This window comes from Staurois parvus, unplaced genomic scaffold (genome assembly GCF_062004578.1).
Source record: "Staurois parvus isolate SC_StPar_1 unplaced genomic scaffold, SC_StPar_1.0 ptg000097l, whole genome shotgun sequence".
Lineage (NCBI taxonomy): Eukaryota > Metazoa > Chordata > Amphibia > Anura > Ranidae > Staurois > Staurois parvus.
Window position 1 is genome coordinate 2024022 of NW_028317893.1, and position 19354 is coordinate 2043375.

The following is a 19354-nucleotide window of genomic DNA, read 5'->3' on the forward strand; positions in this document are numbered from 1 at the left end:
CTCTTTGCCTATGGAGATTGTGAACCCGCTCTAACCTGAGTTAAGTAATCTTTTAGCATATTTCCATTGTACACAGATTTGCTTATTTGCTATGAAGTAAGTAGAATTTTGCTTGTTATATGTATATCTGTCAATCTTGTATTGTTTTCTTATTATTGTAATTGCACAGTATCTCACAGGAGTACACCCCTCACATTTTTGTAAATATTTTATATCTTTTCATGTGACAACACTGAATAAATGACACTTTGCTACAATGTAAAGTAGTGAGTGTACAGCTTGTATAACAGTGTAAATTTGCTGTCCCCTCAAAATAACTCAACACACAGCCATTAATGTCTAAACCGCTGGTGACAAAAGTGAGTACACCCCTAAGTGAAAATGTCCAATCTGGGCCCAAAGTGTCAATATTTTGTATGGCCACCATTATTTTCCAGCACTACCTTAACCCTCTTAGACATGGAGTTCACCAGAGCTTCACAGGTTGCCACTGGAGTCCTCTTCCACTCCTCCATGACGACATCACAGAGCTGTTTGATGTTAGAGACCTTGTGCTCCTCCACCTTCTGTTTGAGGATACCCCACAGATGCTCAATAGGGTTTAGGTCTGGAGACATGCTTGGCCAGTCCATCACCTTTACCCTCAGGATCATTAGCAAGGCAGTGGTTGTCTTGGAGGGAGGGGGGTCTCCAAAGGGAGGGGATCATGCTCTGCTTCAGTATGTCACAGTACATGTTGGCTTTCATGGTTCTTTCAATGAACTGTAGCTCCCCAGTGCCGGCAGCACTCATGCAGCCCCAGATTATGACACTCCCACCACCATGCTTGACTGTAGGCAAGACACACTTGTCTTTGTACTCCTCACCTGGTTGCCGCCACACACGCTTGACACCATCTGAACCAAATCAGTTTATCTTAGTCTCATCAGACTACAGGACATGGTTCCAGTAATCCATGTTCTTAGTCTACTTGTCTTCAGCAAACTGTTTGTGGGCTTTCTTGTGCATCATCTTTAGAAGAGGATTCCTTCTGGGATGACAACCATGCAGACCAATTTGATGCAGTGTGCGGCGTATGGTTTGAGCACTGACAGGCTGACCCCCCACCCCTTCAACCTCTGCAGCATTGCTGGCAGCACTCATACATCTATTTCCCAAAGACAACCTCTGGATATGACACTGAGCACGTGCACTCAACTTCTTTGGTTAACCATGGTCAGGGCTGTTCTGAGTGGTACCTGTCCTGTTAAATTGCTGTATAGTCTTGGCCACCGTGCTTCAGCTCAGTTTCAGGGTCTTGGCAATCTTCTTATAGCCTAGGCCATCTTTATATAGAGCAACATTTCTTTTCTTCAGATCCTAAGAGAGTTGTTTGCCATGAGGTGCCATGTTAAACTTCCAGTGACCAGTATGAGAGAGTGAGAGCGATAACACCAAATTTAACACACCTGCTCCCCATTCACACCTGAGACCTTGTAACACTAATGAGTCACATGACACCGGTGAGGGAAAATGGCTAATTGGGCCGAATGCAGACATTTTCATTTTGGGGTGTACTCACTTTTGTTGCCAGCGGTTTAGACATTAATGGCTGTGTGTTGAGCTTGTATAAATTTACACTGTTTTACAAGCTGTACACTCACTACTTTACATTGTAGCAAAGTGTAATTTCTTCAGTGTTGTCACATAAAAAGATATAATAAATATTTACAAAAATGTGAGGAGTGTACTCATTTCTGTGATATACTGTATGTACAGAATTTTTGTTTAGTAAAAGCACATTGATATACCACAGAGGTCTAACCTTCCTTGCTTATAAGTAACCTTACTAGGCAACAGAGAAATATAATTAGGCGCTCGTCCGGGATTTCCACTAAAGTTCAACTGAAGCAGACCTGTTTTCTGCAGCGTGTTCTGTGACGTGTGCTAAGTAAAAATGCTGCATAGGCTGTTTAAGAAAAACAAGGCTGCAGAGGTTTCTGATGTCCAGAGGGGGTCTGCCTATTTGGACCAGAGACAATGAGTGGAAGCCATAGGTCCCAACCGTCATGGATTGCCTGGGACATTCATGAATTTTTTTACATTTTTCACGGACAGTCTTTGTCCCAGGCTGAATCACGGAAAATTATTTTTGTCACGGACAAGTTTTATTTTGTCATGGACCGTCGGCCAGGGCAGTCAGGGCATCTAGTACTGAAGTGTGTTAGCTATATTCTTTCCCCCTCCCTGTAATCCTCTTCCCTCCTTCTCTGTCCTCCCCCTTCCTGGGACTGCCAATCAGTGAGAGACAGGAGGTCATGTGGCTGTTTCTCCAATACTGATTGGATGTTACTGTGAGGGGGTGTGGCCAGCCCAGGGGTGATCGCGCCAACCCGCCTTAGCCTTGTCCTCTTCCTCACATACAAGGCAGAGGAAGCTGCTACAGAGAGGACCAAGCCCAGGATGCACACCAGGACCACCAATGATGGACACACTGACAGAGTGGCTGCGGACCAGCCAGATGCCGCTCTATAGTGTAGCAGAGGTGAGTTGTGAGAGGGAGAGAGTTTGTGTGTGTGTGGGGAGGGGGGAGGGTGTGGGGGGTGAAGAGCGTGTGCGTGGGGGGGTTTAGCGTGGGGGGGGGTGCAGTATGGTGGAGCATGCTGTGATATTTATGGTGGCACATACTGTAATATTTATGGTGGAGCCTTCTGTGATATCTATGGTGGAGCATACTGTAATATTTATGGTGGAGCCTTCTGTGATATTTATGGTGGAGCATGCTGTAATATTTATGGTGGCACATACTGTAATATTTACAGTGGAGCCTTCTGTGATATTTATGGTGGAGCATTCTGTGATATTTATGGTGGAGCATGCTGTGATATTTATGGCGGGACATACTGTAATATTTATGGTTGAACATACTGTTATATTTATGGTGGCACATACTGTAATTTATGGTGGAGCATGCTGTGATATTTATGGTGGAGCATACTGTACTTTGACCATCCCTTGTGCCATGTCTGCATGTCTACCATCTCCTGTACTACTGCAGTCTCTGACCCTCCCTTATACTAACAGCAATAAGCTCTAGCAACCAGTCAGTGAGAGGTAATGTGCTGTAACTTCTAGCAACCAGTTATTTATGTTTATAATATTAAAGGCTTTTTTTGTAGATAAATATATGTGTTTATATATTTTTTGGCTGTTGGGATGAAGAGCAAAATTGTATGGGGGAGCCCAAGAAAACCTCAGACTCTAACCAAGCCCATTTAAGCCACGCCCAACGGATAGATTCATTTAAGCCACACCCACTTCTAGTTGTGGCACGTGAAGGTGCTACCATTTTTTATTTACAAGACACACCCACAATTGATGTCCCCCCTAATTTACAAAACACTCCACCTACACTGGCTTTCTGCATATACCAGGGGTCTGCAACCTTTAAGACATAAAGAGCCACTTGGACCCGTTTCCGAGAGGGAAAAAAAAGACTGGGAGCCGCAAAACTATTGCAACATTTAAAACAAATCCGACACTGCATATATTGCAAAAAGTGCTCTGGTCATGAAGGGGGTTTAAGGGCCCAGTAAGCAAACGGTTAATCAGGGCCACAGTGTATCGTCATAATCACAATCATAGCCTTAGGTCAGTGGTGGGCAACCTTTTTTTTCAACTGAGCCAAATCTCGCCAAAACCACGATTGAAATTTATTTTGAGAGCCACATTTTTAAAACTGAAAATACATCCCCCATATAGTAATTCATCCCCCATATAGTAATTCATCCCCCATATAGTAATTCATCCCCCATAGTAATTCATCCCCCATATAGTAATTCATCCCCCATAGTAACTAATCCCCCATATAGTAATTCATCCCCCATAGTAATTCATCCCCCATATAGTAATTCATCCCCCATAGTAATTCATCCCCCATAGTAATTCATCCCCCATATAGTAATTCATCCCCCATAGTAATTCATCCCCCATATAGTAATTCTTCCCCCATAGTAATTCATCCCCCATAGTAATTCATCCCCCATAGTAATTAATCCCCCATATAGTAATTAATCCCCCATAGTAATTCATCCCCCATATAGTAATTCATCCCCCATAGTAATTCATCCCCCATATAGTAATTCATCCCCCCTATAGTAATTCATCCCCCATATTAATTATTCCCCCATATTAAGTCTCCCCTGTGTCAATTCACTTACCTTTGCTCCGCACGTTCCTCTCGCCGTGTTCCCGCGCCGTTCCGGTGTAGCATGAAAATCTGTCTCCTATGAGGATCTGTCCCCCTCGACGTATCTGCGCATGTGCCAGTTTCAGGCATTAGCAGCCGATCGGCGATCTCCGGCACATGCGCAGATACGTTGAGGGGGACAGATCCTCATAGGAGACAGATTTTCATGCTACACCGGTCTTCAGGGCGGACTGTGAGAGGAGCCTAGCGGAAGCCTAGCTCCGCGGGCCGGATTAAAAGGTCCGCTGGGCCGTATACGGCCCGCGGGCCGTAGTTTGCCCATTGCTGCTCTATTGCCTGTCACCTGGTGGGCAGTGTGCTCCGGAGCCGCAGCCAAGGTGAAAAAGAGCCGCATGCGGCTCTGGAGACGCGGGTTGCCGACACCCGGCATATACAATGAAAAAATGTTCCTAAAAATTTTTTTTAAATGTTGGCAACTATGGGAAGCCTATCATTAAAGAATTTGCAAAGTATGCTTCTCCCTTGAATAATTCTTGGGGTAATAAAGATTCAGATCATTTTGTAGATTTTGCCTTGAGGGATTTGATTTAAGTAAAGCATAGAAGAGGACAGTGTCCTTAGTTGGATGGTTCTGTCTTCCTGCTCGCTATACTGAATTACAAAGGAGGGAGAAGGCAAGGGAAAAAATTAAGGCATTAAAAGAGCAGCTAGCAGTTGCTTTGGAGTGTGTATGTTCAACTGCTAGTTGGCCTGATGATTTGCAAGAGCAGTGTGCAGCCCTCATGGCCATATCAATGAATGCCTTAAGGTAAAAGAAGGGCTGTAAACCTGATAGTAAAGTCAGGGTACAGGCTATTGTTACATCTCAAAACTGGAATTGTGAGGATATTGTTTGATATTTCTGATGATGATCTTCTAGTGGGAAAGAAAAGGTGTGCCAGACCTCTCATTACTAAGCATAGGAAAAGACAACATGATAGAGAGGAGATGGCAGATGGGAGGTGCATTACCGCAACCCCAGAGATGTGGAATTTGAAGAAGTAAGGGAGTTTACACAAACTGAACTCCATAAGCTGGCAAAACAATACAAACAGAGGTCCCGGGAACAATTATTTGAGTTGGCTCCTAAGTTTGCGGGATGATGAGGTGGACAGTGTCGTTTTGTCAGGCAAGGAAGCAGTGGCTATGGGAGTGTTAACCCATGGCGCACAATTGCGTCAGGCCATGAGAAAAGCCCAATAGTTTACTGTGAATTCTTCACTGTTAGACTTCGTGAGAGATGGGTTAGTCTGAGTATGTGCTAACCCTAGTGATCTGGAAAATACCTACTCATGGAGAACAATAGGAGAAGGCAGGTTACGTGAGATGGGCTATATAACCGAATTAAATAAGTTTCCAGAATGGATGGGTCCAGATATGGAACCCTTTACTTCTGCTCTACACTCTAAGCTGATGAAGTCTGTGCCACTTAATCTCAGGGCTCTATCTTTGTCCTTGCTAGGAGGCCTGGGATTAAACAGCAAGATTCATGAAGCCACTACCTACCCTGTTCAGGCAGTTGGGGGAGCTAGAGGTGACTAAAACAAAACCTGTCAGGGCATTAGATAAGGTCAAGACCAGACAAGAGGAAAACAAGCAGAAAAGAACAGAGAATAAAGGTAATATGGTAGAGAAGGCAGGAGGTGAAGAGAAAACCAGGCTAGTTATCTCTAGGAAACAAATGTGGGTAGACCTATTAAAGGCAGGAGTACCTAAAGATTAGATAGATTAGTAAAGATAATATCAGCCTAGATTTAGAGGAAACAAAATAGACCCCTCCTGTTAGTCCCAAAGCCTTTCCCAAAACTGCACATGAACCCAAACCCAAATCCCTTTACCCAGGGGAAGAGTTACAGATACTCAGAAAGGGGGCCTGGGAGGTTCCTTGTCCATTATGAAGGGAAGGTGGGTTTCCTGTGATAGCAGTGAAGACAGTGACAGCAGGAGACTGACGCCCATATGCACCTGTCACTGTATGGTAGGGAAAGTCATCTTCTCCTACACATGTGATGGCTTTAGTTGATACTGGAGCAGAGGTTACACTTTTAAAAGGAAATCCTTCCCATCACTAAGGAGAAGTGAATTATGTAAAAGGTTGGGAGGGCAAACCAAACCAGCAATTCGGACACGGGTGAAATTGGCTATTGGCAAAATACCAGGATTTTGGACAAATGTTTTGGTATCAGAGTTACCTGAAAATACTCATGGGATGGATGTACTTCAAGGTCAGTCAATTCAGACTGAACAGGGTGAATTCACATTTGGGTATCCTGATAAAGCGTATCTGGTTAGGGCGTTGAAGACTGTGGTCAGAGATCATGCCAAATGGATCCCTGTCTACATTCCTTTACCAAAGAAATCAGCCTGTCTCAAGCAGTACAGACTTCCTGGAGGTCACAAAGAAATTGGGGAGACTGTTAAAGAATTGTTGAGAGTAGGGATCCTTAGACCTGCTGTAAGTCCTTTCTTGTCTCCGGTGTTCCCTGTAAAGAAACCAGATGGGACATATAGAATGACTGTAGATTAAAGAGGTCTAAACAAAGTGGTACCTCTATTAAAGTCAGCTGTACCTGATATGATCTCTATCATTGAGAAAATTGCCAAAGAGGCAGGAGAATATTATGCTGTGATAGACATTAATGGTTTCTTTTCAAGTGATAGACATTAATGGTTTCTGTTCAATTCAAATAGATCCTTAGTGTCAGAACTGTTTGCCTTTGTGTGGGATGGCCACCAGTAGAGATGAGCGAATCGAACCAGGCGAAGTGGAATTCGTTTCGAATTTCAGGAAAAATTTGATTCGCGTCGAATCCGAATATTTGCATAATTCGGGTGCGCGAATCGGATTTTTCCCGATCAGCCGGCAAAAGTGTCCCTGCAGAGAGCTCCGCTATTTCTGACAGTTCTCTGACAGTTCCTTCACATGTACAGCGGTTGAAACATTGTATCTATTTGTTTCCATTTAGGATACAGATGTTTTTATTCGGAAATAAATAGATACAATGTTTCAACCGCTGTCAACCACTGGAACTGTCAGAGAACTGTCAGAAATAGCGGAGCTCTCTGCAGATACACTTTTTGCTGTACTGGAATACTTCTTCTTTTCATTCTTCTTTTCATTCTTCTCATTCTTCTTTTCATTCTTCTTCTTCTTTTCATTCTTCTTTTCATTCTTCTCATTCTTCTTCATGAGAAGAAGAATGAGAAGAAGAATGAAAAGAAGAATGAAAAGAAGAATGAGAAGAATGAAAAGAAGAATGAAAAGAAGAAGAAGAATGAAAAGAAGAATGAGAAGAAGAATGAAAAGAAGAATGAGAAGAAGAATGAAAAGAAGAATGAGAAGAAGAATGAGAAGAATGAGAAGAATGAAAAGAAGAAGAAGAAGAATGAAAAGAAGAAGAAGAATGAAAAGAAGAATGAAAAGAAGAAGAAGAAGAATCTTTTCATTCTTCTCATTCTTCTTTTCATTCTTCTTTTCATTCTTCTTCTTCTTCTTTTCATTATTCTTCTTCTTTTCATTCTTATTTTCATTCTTCTTTTTCTTCTTTTCATTCTTCTCATTCTTCTTTTCATTCTTCTTCTTTTCATTCTTCTTTTCATTCTTCTTCTTCTTCTTCTTTTCATTCTTCTTCTTCTTCTTTTCATTCTGCTTCTTTTCATTCTTCTTTTCATTCTTCTTCTTCTTCTTTTCATTCTTCTTCTTCTTCTTTTCATTCTTCTTCTTCTTCTTTTCATTCTTCTTTTCATTCTTCTCATTCTTCTTTTCATTCTTCTTCTCATTCTTCTTTTCATTCTTCTTCTTTTCATTCTTCTTTTCATTCTTCTCATTCTTCTTTTCTTCTTCATGAAAAGAAGAATGAGAAGAAGAATGAAAAGAAGAATGAAAAGAAGAAGAAGAATGAAAAGAAGAATGAGAAGAAGAAGAATGAAAAGAAGAATGAGAAGAATGAAAAGAAGAAGAATGAAAAGAAGAATGAGAAGAAGAATGAAAAGAAGAATGAGAAGAAGAATGAAAAGAAGAATGAAAAGAAGAAGAAGAATGAAAAGAAGAATGAAAAGAAGAATGAAAAGAAGAAGAAGAATCTTTTCATTCTTCTCATTCTTCTTTTCATTCTTCTTCTTCTTCTTCTTTTCATTCTTCTTCTTCTTTTCATTCTTCTTTTCATTCTTCTTCTTCTTCTTTTCATTCTTCTTCTTCTTTTAATTCTTCTTCTTCTTCTTCTTTTCATTCTTCTTTTCATTCTTCTTTTCATTCTTCTTCTCATTCTTCTTTTCATTCTTCTTCTTCTTCTTTTCATTCTTCTTTTCATTCTTCTCATTCTTCTTTTCTTCTTCATGAAAAGAAGAATGAGAAGCAGAATGAAAAGAAGAATGAAAAGAAGAAGAAGAATGAAAAGAAGAATGAGAAGAAGAAGAATGAAAAGAAGAATGAGAAGAATGAAAAGAAGAAGAAGAATGAGAAGAAGAATGAAAAGAAGAATGAGAAGAAGAATGAGAAGAAGAATGAAAAGAAGAATGAAAAGAAGAAGAATAATGAAAAGAAGAATGAAAAGAAGAATGAAAAGAAGAAGAATCTTTTCATTCTTCTCATTCTTCTTTTCATTCTTCTTTTCATTCTTCTTCTTCTTCTTTTCATTCTTCTTCTTCTTTTCATTCTTCTTTTCATTCTTCTTCTTCTTTTCATTCTTCTTCTTCTTTTCATTCTTCTTCTTCTTTTCATTCTTCTTTTCATTCTTCTTTTCATTCTTCTTTTCATTCTTCTTCTCATTCTTCTTTTCATTCTTCTTCTTCTTCTTTTCATTCTTCTTTTCATTCTTCTCATTCTTCTTTTCTTCTTCATGAAAAGAAGAATGAGAAGAAGAATGAAAAGAAGAAGAAGAATGAAAAGAAGAATGAAAAGAAGAATGAAAAGAAGAATGAGAAGAATGAAAAGAAGAATGAAAAGAAGAATGAAAAGAAGAAGAAGAATGAGAAGAAGAATGAAAAGAAGAATGAGAAGAATGAAAAGAATGAAAAGAAGAAGAAGAAGAATGAAAAGAAGAAGAAGAATGAATGAAAAGAATGAAAAGAAGAAGAATGAGAAGAATGAAAAGAAGAATGAGAAGAATGAAAAGAAGAATGAAAAGAGAATGAGAAGAAGAATGAAAAGAAGAATGAAAAGAAGAATGAAAAGAAGAATGAGAAGAAGAATGAGAAGAATGAAAAGAAGAATGAGAAGAATGAAAAGAAGAAGAAGAAGAATGAAAAGAAGAAGAATGAAAAGAAGAATGAAAAGAAGAAGAAGAATCTTTTCATTCTTCTCATTCTTCTTTTCATTCTTCTTCTTCTTCTTTTCATTCTTCTTCTTCTTTTCATTCTTCTTTTCATCCTACTTCTTCTTCTTCTTCATCCTCATCCTCATCCTCTTCTTCTTCTTCTGAGGATGAGGATGAAGAAGAAGAAGTAGGATGAAAATAAGAATTCCAAGCCGGCAAAAAGTGTATCTGCAGAGCTCCTCTATTCTGCAGATACACTTAGAGGAGCTCTGCAGATACACTTTTTGCCGGTTTGGAATTCTTCTTATTTTCATCCTACTTCTTCTTCTTCTTCTTCATCCTCATCCTCGGAAGAAGAAGAAGAGGATGAGGATGAGGATGAAGAAGAAGAAGAAGAAGTAGGATGAAAATAAGAAGAATTCCAAGCCGGCAAAAAGTGTATCTGCAGAGCTCCTCTATTTCTGACAGTTCTCTGACATAGAACTGTCAGAAATAGAGGAGCTCTGCAGATACACTTTTTGCCGGCTTGGAATTCTTCTTATTTTCATCCTACTTCTTCTTCTTCTTCTTCATCCTCATCCTCTTCTTCTTCTTCTGAGCATGAGGATGAAGAAGAAGAAGAAGAAGAAGTAGGATGAAAATAAGAAGAATTCCAAGCCGGCAAAAAGTGTATCTGCAGAGCTCCTCTAAGTGTATCTGCAGAATAGAGGAGCTCTGCAGATACACTTTTTGCCGGCTTGGAATTCTTCTTATTTTCATCCTACTTCTTCTTCTTCTTCTTCCTCTTCATCCTCATCCTCTTCTTCTTCTGAGGATGAGGATGAAGAAGAAGAAGAAGAAGAAGAAGTAGGATGAAAATAAGAAGAATTCCAAGTCGGCAAAAAGTGTATCTGCAGAGCTCCTCTATTCTGCAGATACACTTAGAGGAGCTCTGCAGATACACTTTTTGCTGGTTTGGAATTCTTCTTATTTTCATCCTACTTCTTCTTCTTCTTCTTCATCCTCATCCTCGGAAGAAGAAGAAGAGGATGAGGATGAAGAAAAAGAAGAAGTAGGATGAAAATAAGAAGAATTCCAAGCCGGCAAAAAGTGTATCTGCAGAGCTCCTCTAAGTGTATCTGCAGAATAGAGGAGCTCTGCAGATACACTTTTTGCCGGCTTGAAATTCTTATTTTCATCCTACTTCTTCTTCTTCTTCCTCTTCATCCTCATCCTCATCCTCTTCTTCTTCTTCTGAGGATGAGGATGAGGATGAGGATGAAGAAGAAGAAGAAGTAGGATGAAAATAAGAAGAATTCCAAGCCGGCAAAAAGTGTATCTGCAGAGCTCCTCCATTCTGCAGATACACTTAGAGGAGCTCTGCAGATACACTTTTTGCCGGTTTGGAATTCTTCTTATTTTCATCCTACTTCTTCTTCTTCTTCTTCATCCTCATCCTCATCCTCGGAAGAAGAAGAAGAGGATGAGGATGAAGAAGAAGAAGAAGTAGGATGAAAATAAGAAGAATTCCAAGCCGGCAAAAAGTGTATCTGCAGAGCTCCTCTATTTCTGACAGTTCTCTGACATAGAACTGTCAGAAATAGAGGAGCTCTGCAGATACACTTTTTGCCGGCTTGGAATTCTTCTTATTTTCATCCTACTTCTTCTTCTTCTTCTTCTTCTTCATCCTCATCCTCTTCTTCTTCTTCTGAGGATGAGGATGAAGAAGAAGAAGAAGTAGGATGAAAATAAGAAGAATTCCAAGCCGGCAAAAAGTGTATCTGCAGAGCTCCGCTAAGTGTATCTGCAGAGCTCCGCTAAGTGTATCTGCAGAGCTCAGCGGTTGAAACATTGTATCTATTTGTTTCCATTTATGGAAACAAATAGATACAATGTTTCAACCGCTGTAAATGTGAATGTCAGAGAACTGTCAGAAATAGAGGAGCTCTGCAGATACACTTAGCGGAGCTCTGCAGATACACTTTTTGCCGGTTTGGAATTCTTCTTATTTTCATCCTACTTCTTCTTCTTCTTCATCATCCTCATCCTCAGAAGAAGAAGAAGAGGATGAGGATGAGGATGAAGAAGAAGTAGGATGAAAATAAGAAGAATTCCAAGCCGGCAAAAAGTGTATCCGCAGAGCTCCGCTAAGTGTATCTGCAGAGCTCCGCTAAGTGTATCTGCAGAGCTCAGCGGTTGAAACATTGTATCTATTTGTTTCCATTTATGGAAACAAATAGATACAATGTTTCAACTGCTGTATGGAGTGAATGTCAGAGAACTGTCAGAAATAGGCTATTTCTGACAGTTCTCTGACATTCACTCCATACAGCGGTTGAGGAGTGAATGTCAGAGAACTGTCAGAAATAGCCTATTTCTGACAGTTCTCTGACATTCACTCCATACAGCGGTTGAGGAGTGAATGTCAGAGAACTGTCAGAAATAGCCTATTTCTGACAGTTCTCTGACATTCACTCCATACAGCGGTTGAAACATTGTATCTATTTGTTTCCATTTATGGAAACAAATAGATACAATGTTTCAACCGCTGTATGGAGTGAATGTCAGAGAACTGTCAGAAATAGCGGAGCTCTGCAGATACACTTAGCGGAGCTCTGCAGATACACTTTTTGCCGGCTTGGAATTCTTCTTATTTTCATCCTACTTCTTCTTCTTCTTCTTCTTCATCCTCATCCTCTTCTTCTTCTTCTGAGGATGAGGATGAGGATGAAGAAGAAGAAGAAGAAGAAGAAGTAGGATAAAAATAAGAAGAATTCCAAGCCGGCAAAAAGTGTATCTGCAGAGCTCCTCTAAGTGTATCTGCAGAATAGAGGAGCTCTGCAGATACACTTTTTGCCGGCTTAGAATTCTTCTTATTTTCATCCTACTTCTTCTTCTTCTTCTTCCTCATCCTCATCCTCTTCTTCTTCTTCTGAGGATGAGGATGAGGATGAAGAAGAAGAAGAAGAAGAAGAAGTAGGATGAAAATAAGAAGAATTCCAAGCCGGCAAAAAGTGTATCTGCAGAGCTCCTCTAAGTGTATCTGCAGAATAGAGGAGCTCTGCAGATACACTTTTTGCCGGCTTGGAATTCTTCTTATTTTCATCCTACTTCTTCTTCTTCTTCTTCTTCCTCTTCATCCTCATCCTCATCCTCTTCTTCTTCTTCTGAGGATGAGGATGAGGATGAAGAAGAAGAAGGATGAAAATAAGAAGAATTCCAAGCCGGCAAAAAGTGTATCTGCAGAGCTCCGCTAAGTGTATCTGCAGAGCTCCGCTAAGAAATAGCGGAGCTCTGCAGATACACTTTTTGCCGGCTTGGAATTCTCCTTCTTCTCATCCTTCTTCTTCTTCTCATCCTTCTTCTTCTTCTCATCCTTCTCCTTCTTCTCATCCTTCTCCTTCTTCTCATCCTTCTTCTTCTTCTCATCCTTCTTCTTCTCATCCTTCTCCTTCTTCTCATCCTTCTTCTCATCCTTCTCCTTCTTCTCATCCTTCTCCTTCTTCTCATCCTTCTCCTTCTTCTCATCCTTCTCCTTATTCTCATCCTTCTCCTTATTCTCATCCTTCTCCTTCTTCTCATCCTTCTCCTTCTCCTTCTTCTCATCCTTCTCCTTCTCCTTCTTCTCATCCTTCTCCTTCTCCTTCTCCTTCTTCTCATTTTTCTCCTTCTTCTCATCCTTCTCCTTCTTCTCATCCTTCTCCTTCTTCTCATCCTTCTCCTTCTTCTCATCCTTCTCCTTCTTCTCATCCTTCTCCTTCTTCTCATCCTTCTCCTTCTTCTCATCCTTCTCCTTCTTCTCATCCTTCTTCTCATCATTCTCCTTCTCCTTCCTCATCTCCAAGGGGATTTAAATTAAAGGTACAGTGTTCTGCACTAATTTAAAGGCTCTCTGAAGCCTAGAAACCCTTTTTATAAGTTAAATTCGTAGCGAATAAATTCGCATCAAATCAAATTTCTTCCTCAAATTCGGCGAATCAGCCGAATCGAATTTTTGAATAATTCACTCATCTCTAGCCACCAGTACTCTTTCACCGTGCTTTCAGAAGAGTATGTTAATTCCCCAACCGTTTTTCATGGACTGATTGCCTGAGATTTAAGTACAGTGAATCTGAAAGTCGCTGTATTGCACTACATCAATGACATCATGATGTCTATGACAAAAGAAGATGTAACTGAAGCACTGCACCTGGTGATACAGCACATGGAGAACAGAGGATGGGCTATCAACAGACACAAAGACTTGCCACATGGGTGAGGTTCATGAGAATGATGTGGACTGGGCCACAAAGGAAAATTCCAGAGATAGATGTTCAAACTACCCAGGAACTGTCGCTCCCTACTACCAAAAAGGAGGCACAGAAGTTCATTGGAGTTGTGGGATTCTGGGGATCGGTAATCTCACATCTTGGACTTATCCTGAGGCCTGTATACAATGTTACCAGGAAAGAGTTTTCATGGGGTTCAGAGCAGCAGACCACACTCCTTAAGGCTAAAGAAGCTATTTTGCAGCATTCTGGATATGGATCCATGAGACAAGGGATACCATTTCAGCTGGATGTAGTGGAGCAGATTGGTACCATATCTTGGAGTCTGTGGCAGCCAAATGAAAAGAGAGGACAGAGAGCAATACCCATTGGATTTTGGTCCAAGCAACTGACAGGGGCACAGAAGAGATACATGCCCCTAGAGGAGTACTTGTTTGGGGCCTAGATATCACTAAAATAGGTAGATACCATTACAGGAAAGGGCCCAGTCATCATCCATACTGCACTGCCAATAGCAGGATGGGTGAAAGATAATGGACTGACCACTAGGGCAACTGTAGCACAGAACCAGACACTGATGAAATGGAAGTGGTATTTCAAAACAGTTGACAAGGCTTGTCACTTTTACCAGCACCCAGCCAGAAGAAATTCCTGTGCTGCAGTCATTCCCCATTCAAGAGACTCCAACTTTTGAATCTGGCAGAAGACATGAAAAAGTCAGCATGGTTCACTGATGGCTCAGCCATAGTCACCTCTTCTGGGAGTCAATGGACAGCAGCATCCTGCAACCTGTGTACAGACACAGTCCTGCAGAATACCATAATTGGAGGGTTCAGTTAGTATGCAGAGTTGAAAACTGTAGTAATGACTTTTCAGGAGGATCCTTCTTCCCATGTCACTATCTACACTGTCAGGGCTCCCAGGTGTGACCAGAGGTGTGTGACTGACGCAGGGAAATGCAGACTTCAGATATGTGATAAACAATATAATTTATTAACACTAACAATACAAACATAAACGCAGTGCAATACTAAACATAATACAGTGCAAACAAACCAACCACCCACAGATAACAGTACATACAAGCAAGCGTCGTCAGGCAGGCCGGGTCAATATCAATAGGGCAGGTAGGTACAGGGGGAGCAAGCGGAGATTGGTCGGGGTCACAGGCCAGGTTCAGCAGGTAGCTAGCAGTGTAGTACAGAGGGACAGGCAGAGGGATGGTCAGGGTCACAAGCCAGGGATCAGAACAGGTAGCAGGCAGCGTAGTACAGAGGGTCAGGCAGAGGGATGGTCAGACAAGCCAGGGATCAGAACAGGTAGCAGAGAATCAGACAGGAACAGAGAGCAGGGACAGGATACAGGGCCCAAGAGAAACACAACACCAAGGCAGAGTCTGCAAGTCTGGCCATCCCTTAAATACCCCAGCATAATCAGTTCCAGGTGTTAGCTGGCTGCAAAGTTGAGTCTCTGATTGCTGGGAGCATCCGCTGGCCAGCCCTGGTACTGCAGATCAAAAGGCAGGTGAGTCCCACCATTGCTGGCTAGTCCATTCCTGACATGCACTGACAGCTGGGATGTCTTTAAGGGACTGACAAGTTGGATGCCCACTTGGAAGTCCAATGAATGGATGATTCATGGAAAGGTGGTATGGGGAGGCAAGGAAATCTGGGACTACATCTGGAAGGAAGTTTACTCCCACACCATAAAAGTAGGGCATGTTGATGCACATGAGCCCCTAGTCCCAGACTTACAGAACTATAACAGAGTGGCAGATGAAATCACTAAGGTGAATGCAGTTGTGCTAATTGATCCTGTCCTGATGAACTTGTCCAGTTGGACCCACAGGCAATCTAGACATTTGGGGCAGAAAGCAACATATTAATGGGCACAGCAGAGAGGATTGCCTGTATCTATTACATTATAAAGGCTGCAATAGGGCACTGTACAGTGTGTGGAGAAGTGCGACAATGGCCAATGCAAAAGTACTCCAGAAGGTCAGGAGCTAGAGGCCTGCAGAGATTTGGCAGATTGACTTCATCTGTCCCTTGCCCCAGGGAAACAATGGACTGAGATATTGTTGCACTGCAGTGGACACCCATTCAGGATTTTTGCATGTTCATCCTTGCAAACATGCAGCACTTCAACTGCTTCAGAAACTTGTCGTTGCTTATGGCTGTCCCAAACAAGTCCAAAGTGATAATGGCTCACACTTCACCTCTTCAACAGTATAGCAATGGGCCAAAGATTCTGAAGTGTACTGGTTGTGCCACATCTCATACCATCAACAGGCAGCTGGTTTGATTGAAAGATACAACAGGCTATTGAAGCACCAGATATGAAAACTTACACACACAGGTCCCTACACAGGCAGCTCTGTTGTTAAATTCTAGGCCAATAGCCAAAAGTACACCATATGAGAGAATGGTGGTGGCAGGGGCACAGATTCCTCAGCTGGAGTGCAGAGTTCAGTATTTATGTAAGGTTCCTGAAAGAACAGTGTTTACCAGGTGCCAAGTTACTGCTTCCCATTACATAAACACCACAAGTTCCATATCTGAAGCTGAAGCATATCTAACAATGAGAGGGAATCTGGAAGGAAGCTTTGAATTTATATTTTCATTGGCAGATGAGCTTCAAGACAGTGGCTGGGACTCTGACTGGTTAGTGGACACTTCTCAGCAACAGTGGAAGTGAAAGTGAGGCTCTATAACATCAAACCGTCCAAAATAAACAGCGGTGATCTTCTGGGAGATATCAATATATTTCCTCTCCTCCCTATCGATGTTCTTTGGGACGATCAAAAGTGGATACAGGCAGATGGCAAAGTGTTGGTCAGAGATCCAGACAAGAAGCCAGTGTGTTGCTTGGCTATTATTTTGTGATTTTTATAGCTTAGATATTTGTTAAATTGTTAGATTTTAAGACCATGCGTTGTTTAAGAAGCTAAGGCCTCTCCCATTCATATTTGCAATGAACCATTCAGACTGGTTTATGAGCAGCACAGGAAGCTCCTTACAGGAAATTAGGTAGCAGGGGGAGGGAAGGTGGACTATTGAACAACCATATGGTGAGAAGATAAAGAAAGAGTTGGTTTTGGGACTTTGATGAAGAGGCAAGGGTTGTTCTGGACTTTGAAACGCTGTTGTTTTGAGAGACAAAGGAGGATACACCTGTTGTGAAGACATATGGGGAATCAGTTGGACTCTGAAGGAACCTTGAAGAAGATTACATAAATGGAAAGTCCAAGTTAAGTAGCTGTTTTAGTGTATATCACATAGATAGCTTGTGCATGTTGTTGCCATATTTTGCTATTATTTGTGTATCCTAAAGTTTTATGTGCAGACTTTTCCTGTTTAGTAGAGCAAATATTAATACACTACAGAGATCTAAGTTTCCTTGACTTTTATCGCAAGAGCCTTAATAGGTGCAAAGCAAAACAGCCAGTTAGAGGAGAGATTGTACCTGCAGAGCAAGGGTCTACTGTGTATGTATTATTAGAAGGAACAGATAATCCACTTTATTTTCCACTCCATAGGCTGGCTCCGATTTGATCCAAAGGGAAGGTCAGAGAAAGTGGCTTCATGATGAACAGAATGATGAGATACTGCAAGAGCTGTGGAGAGCAAGGCCTTTGATGTTTTACAAACCTGGACTTGTTCAAAATGGACATTTTTATAATGAACTCTTGTTAAAGACTAAAACACCTCAGTGGCAGAAATATGGAAAGAGGTTACATTAAAGGTGAAAGAATATTTAGTATGAGTTTTAGTAATAAAGTGATTTTCTGTGTGGTCTGAGAGAAATTCAAGGATGGAATGTATTGCATTTGACACAGATATGTCAGTTTTATAATTTTTTTTCTAAGAGTTACATGAAAGGATCTATTTGTTTGTTTGTCTTAAATACAGAAATCAGATTACTTTTGAATGTTTAACCACTTGCCCTCCAGAGGCTTTACCCCCCTTCCTAACCAGGCCATTTTTTGCGATACGGCGCTGCGTCACTTTAACTGACAATTGCGTGGTCATGCAACGCTGTACCCAAATTAAATTTGTGTGTTCTTCTCCCATAAATAGAGCTTTCTTTCGGTGGTATTTGATCGCCTCTGCAATTTTTTTTGCACTAAAAACAAAAATAGACCAACAATTTTGAAAAAAAAAGACAATATTTTTTACTTTTTGCTATAAAACATATCCAGTAAAAAATGTAAAAAATCTAATTTCATTATACATTTAGGCCAAAATGTATTCTGCTACATGTCTTTGCGAAAACAAATCCCAATATATGTAAATTAATTGGTTTACGTGAAAGTTATAGCATCTACAAATGGCAGTATATATACTAGAATTTAGTTTTTTTATATGCTAGTAATGCGCATGCCCCTTACCCGGAAATTCAAAATCATGTATGTATATGTGATTTTGCGCAGCCCTGCCGCCCTGTAGCAGTAATTATGCTATAGGGCAGTGGGGAAGCAGTTAAGTGGACTTTTCAAACAAATGCCTTGGTAACAATTACAAGTCTTCTACAACAATGAGAATTTATATTTCAATATTTTTATTGAGAAACAAGCATATTAAAGCATAAAACAAGATGGCAAACAAAAAGAAAAGGCCCACCCGCATGGTGGAACAAGATGTAGAATCAGAATCATAACACTTATAGGTACGTAAAAAGATTATCAGACAATAGCATTACAATTCACACAAAAAGTGTCATAGCCATCAGGACGTACAGGTTTCATAAATCAATAAACAAAAATTAAACCAAAATGAACCAAAAGTGACAGAAAAAAAAAAAAGCTCAACGAAAAAAGTAGAAAAAGAGAGGAAGAGAGAGACGAAGAAGGAAATTACTCCCAAATGAAAAAAAGAAAATAAGAGGGGGGGGGGGGATCAGCTGCCAGACACTCACTATACAGTAATATAATTAATCCAAGGCTCCCAAGTCCTCAAATCTGGACACATCGTCAGTGACAATACTCGTCAGTTTATCATTAACCATTATCCAGTTAAGTTTTTGTTTCACTCTATCCAGCGGGATCAAGGATTGTTTCCAGCTTCGAGCTATGGTAATGCGAGCCGCCAGTATTATATATAAAATTTATTTAATCGATTTTTTGAGAACATCAGAGGGTATTATATTGAACAAGGCCACTTCCGGCGATCTACGGATACTAATTCCTGTCACTGAGTAAAGAAAATTAAATATGTGGATCCAGAACCTACTCACAACTGGACATTTCCACCAGACGTGGAACATGGTACCCTCTTGACCACAGCGTCAGAAACAGCCAGATGAAACAGAAGGATACATTAGGCGAGCAGGAACCAAATACCATCGAAGTAGCGTTTTGTAGTTAGATTCAACAAGATCAGTGTTAATCGAAATCTTCGATAGGGCATGGGCCGCAGTCCGCCAGGTATCTAAATCTAACAAACTATTTAAATCCCGTTCCCATAGAGTCATGTAAGATAATTTAGTGAGGGGATCAACCAACGAAGCATAAACAATGGACAAGCGACCTCGCATCATCCCACTTGCCCCACAGGAGACCTCGAGAGACAACAATGAGAATTTAGATACCATTTTTGTATATTGGGTTCTTCTATTGTTCTACA

General features: G+C 40.8%; 1 long non-coding RNA gene across 1 annotated transcript; it reads left to right on the forward strand.

Annotated features, from left to right (window-relative positions):
• The first annotated feature begins 2339 nt into the window (after positions 1-2339).
• LOC149467877 (uncharacterized) lies at positions 2340-17495 on the forward strand. Its single transcript, XR_016311811.1, has 2 exons — positions 2340-2524; positions 17269-17495. It is a non-coding gene; the product is annotated as an uncharacterized LOC149467877 (long non-coding RNA).
• The last annotated feature ends 1859 nt before the right edge of the window (positions 17496-19354 follow it).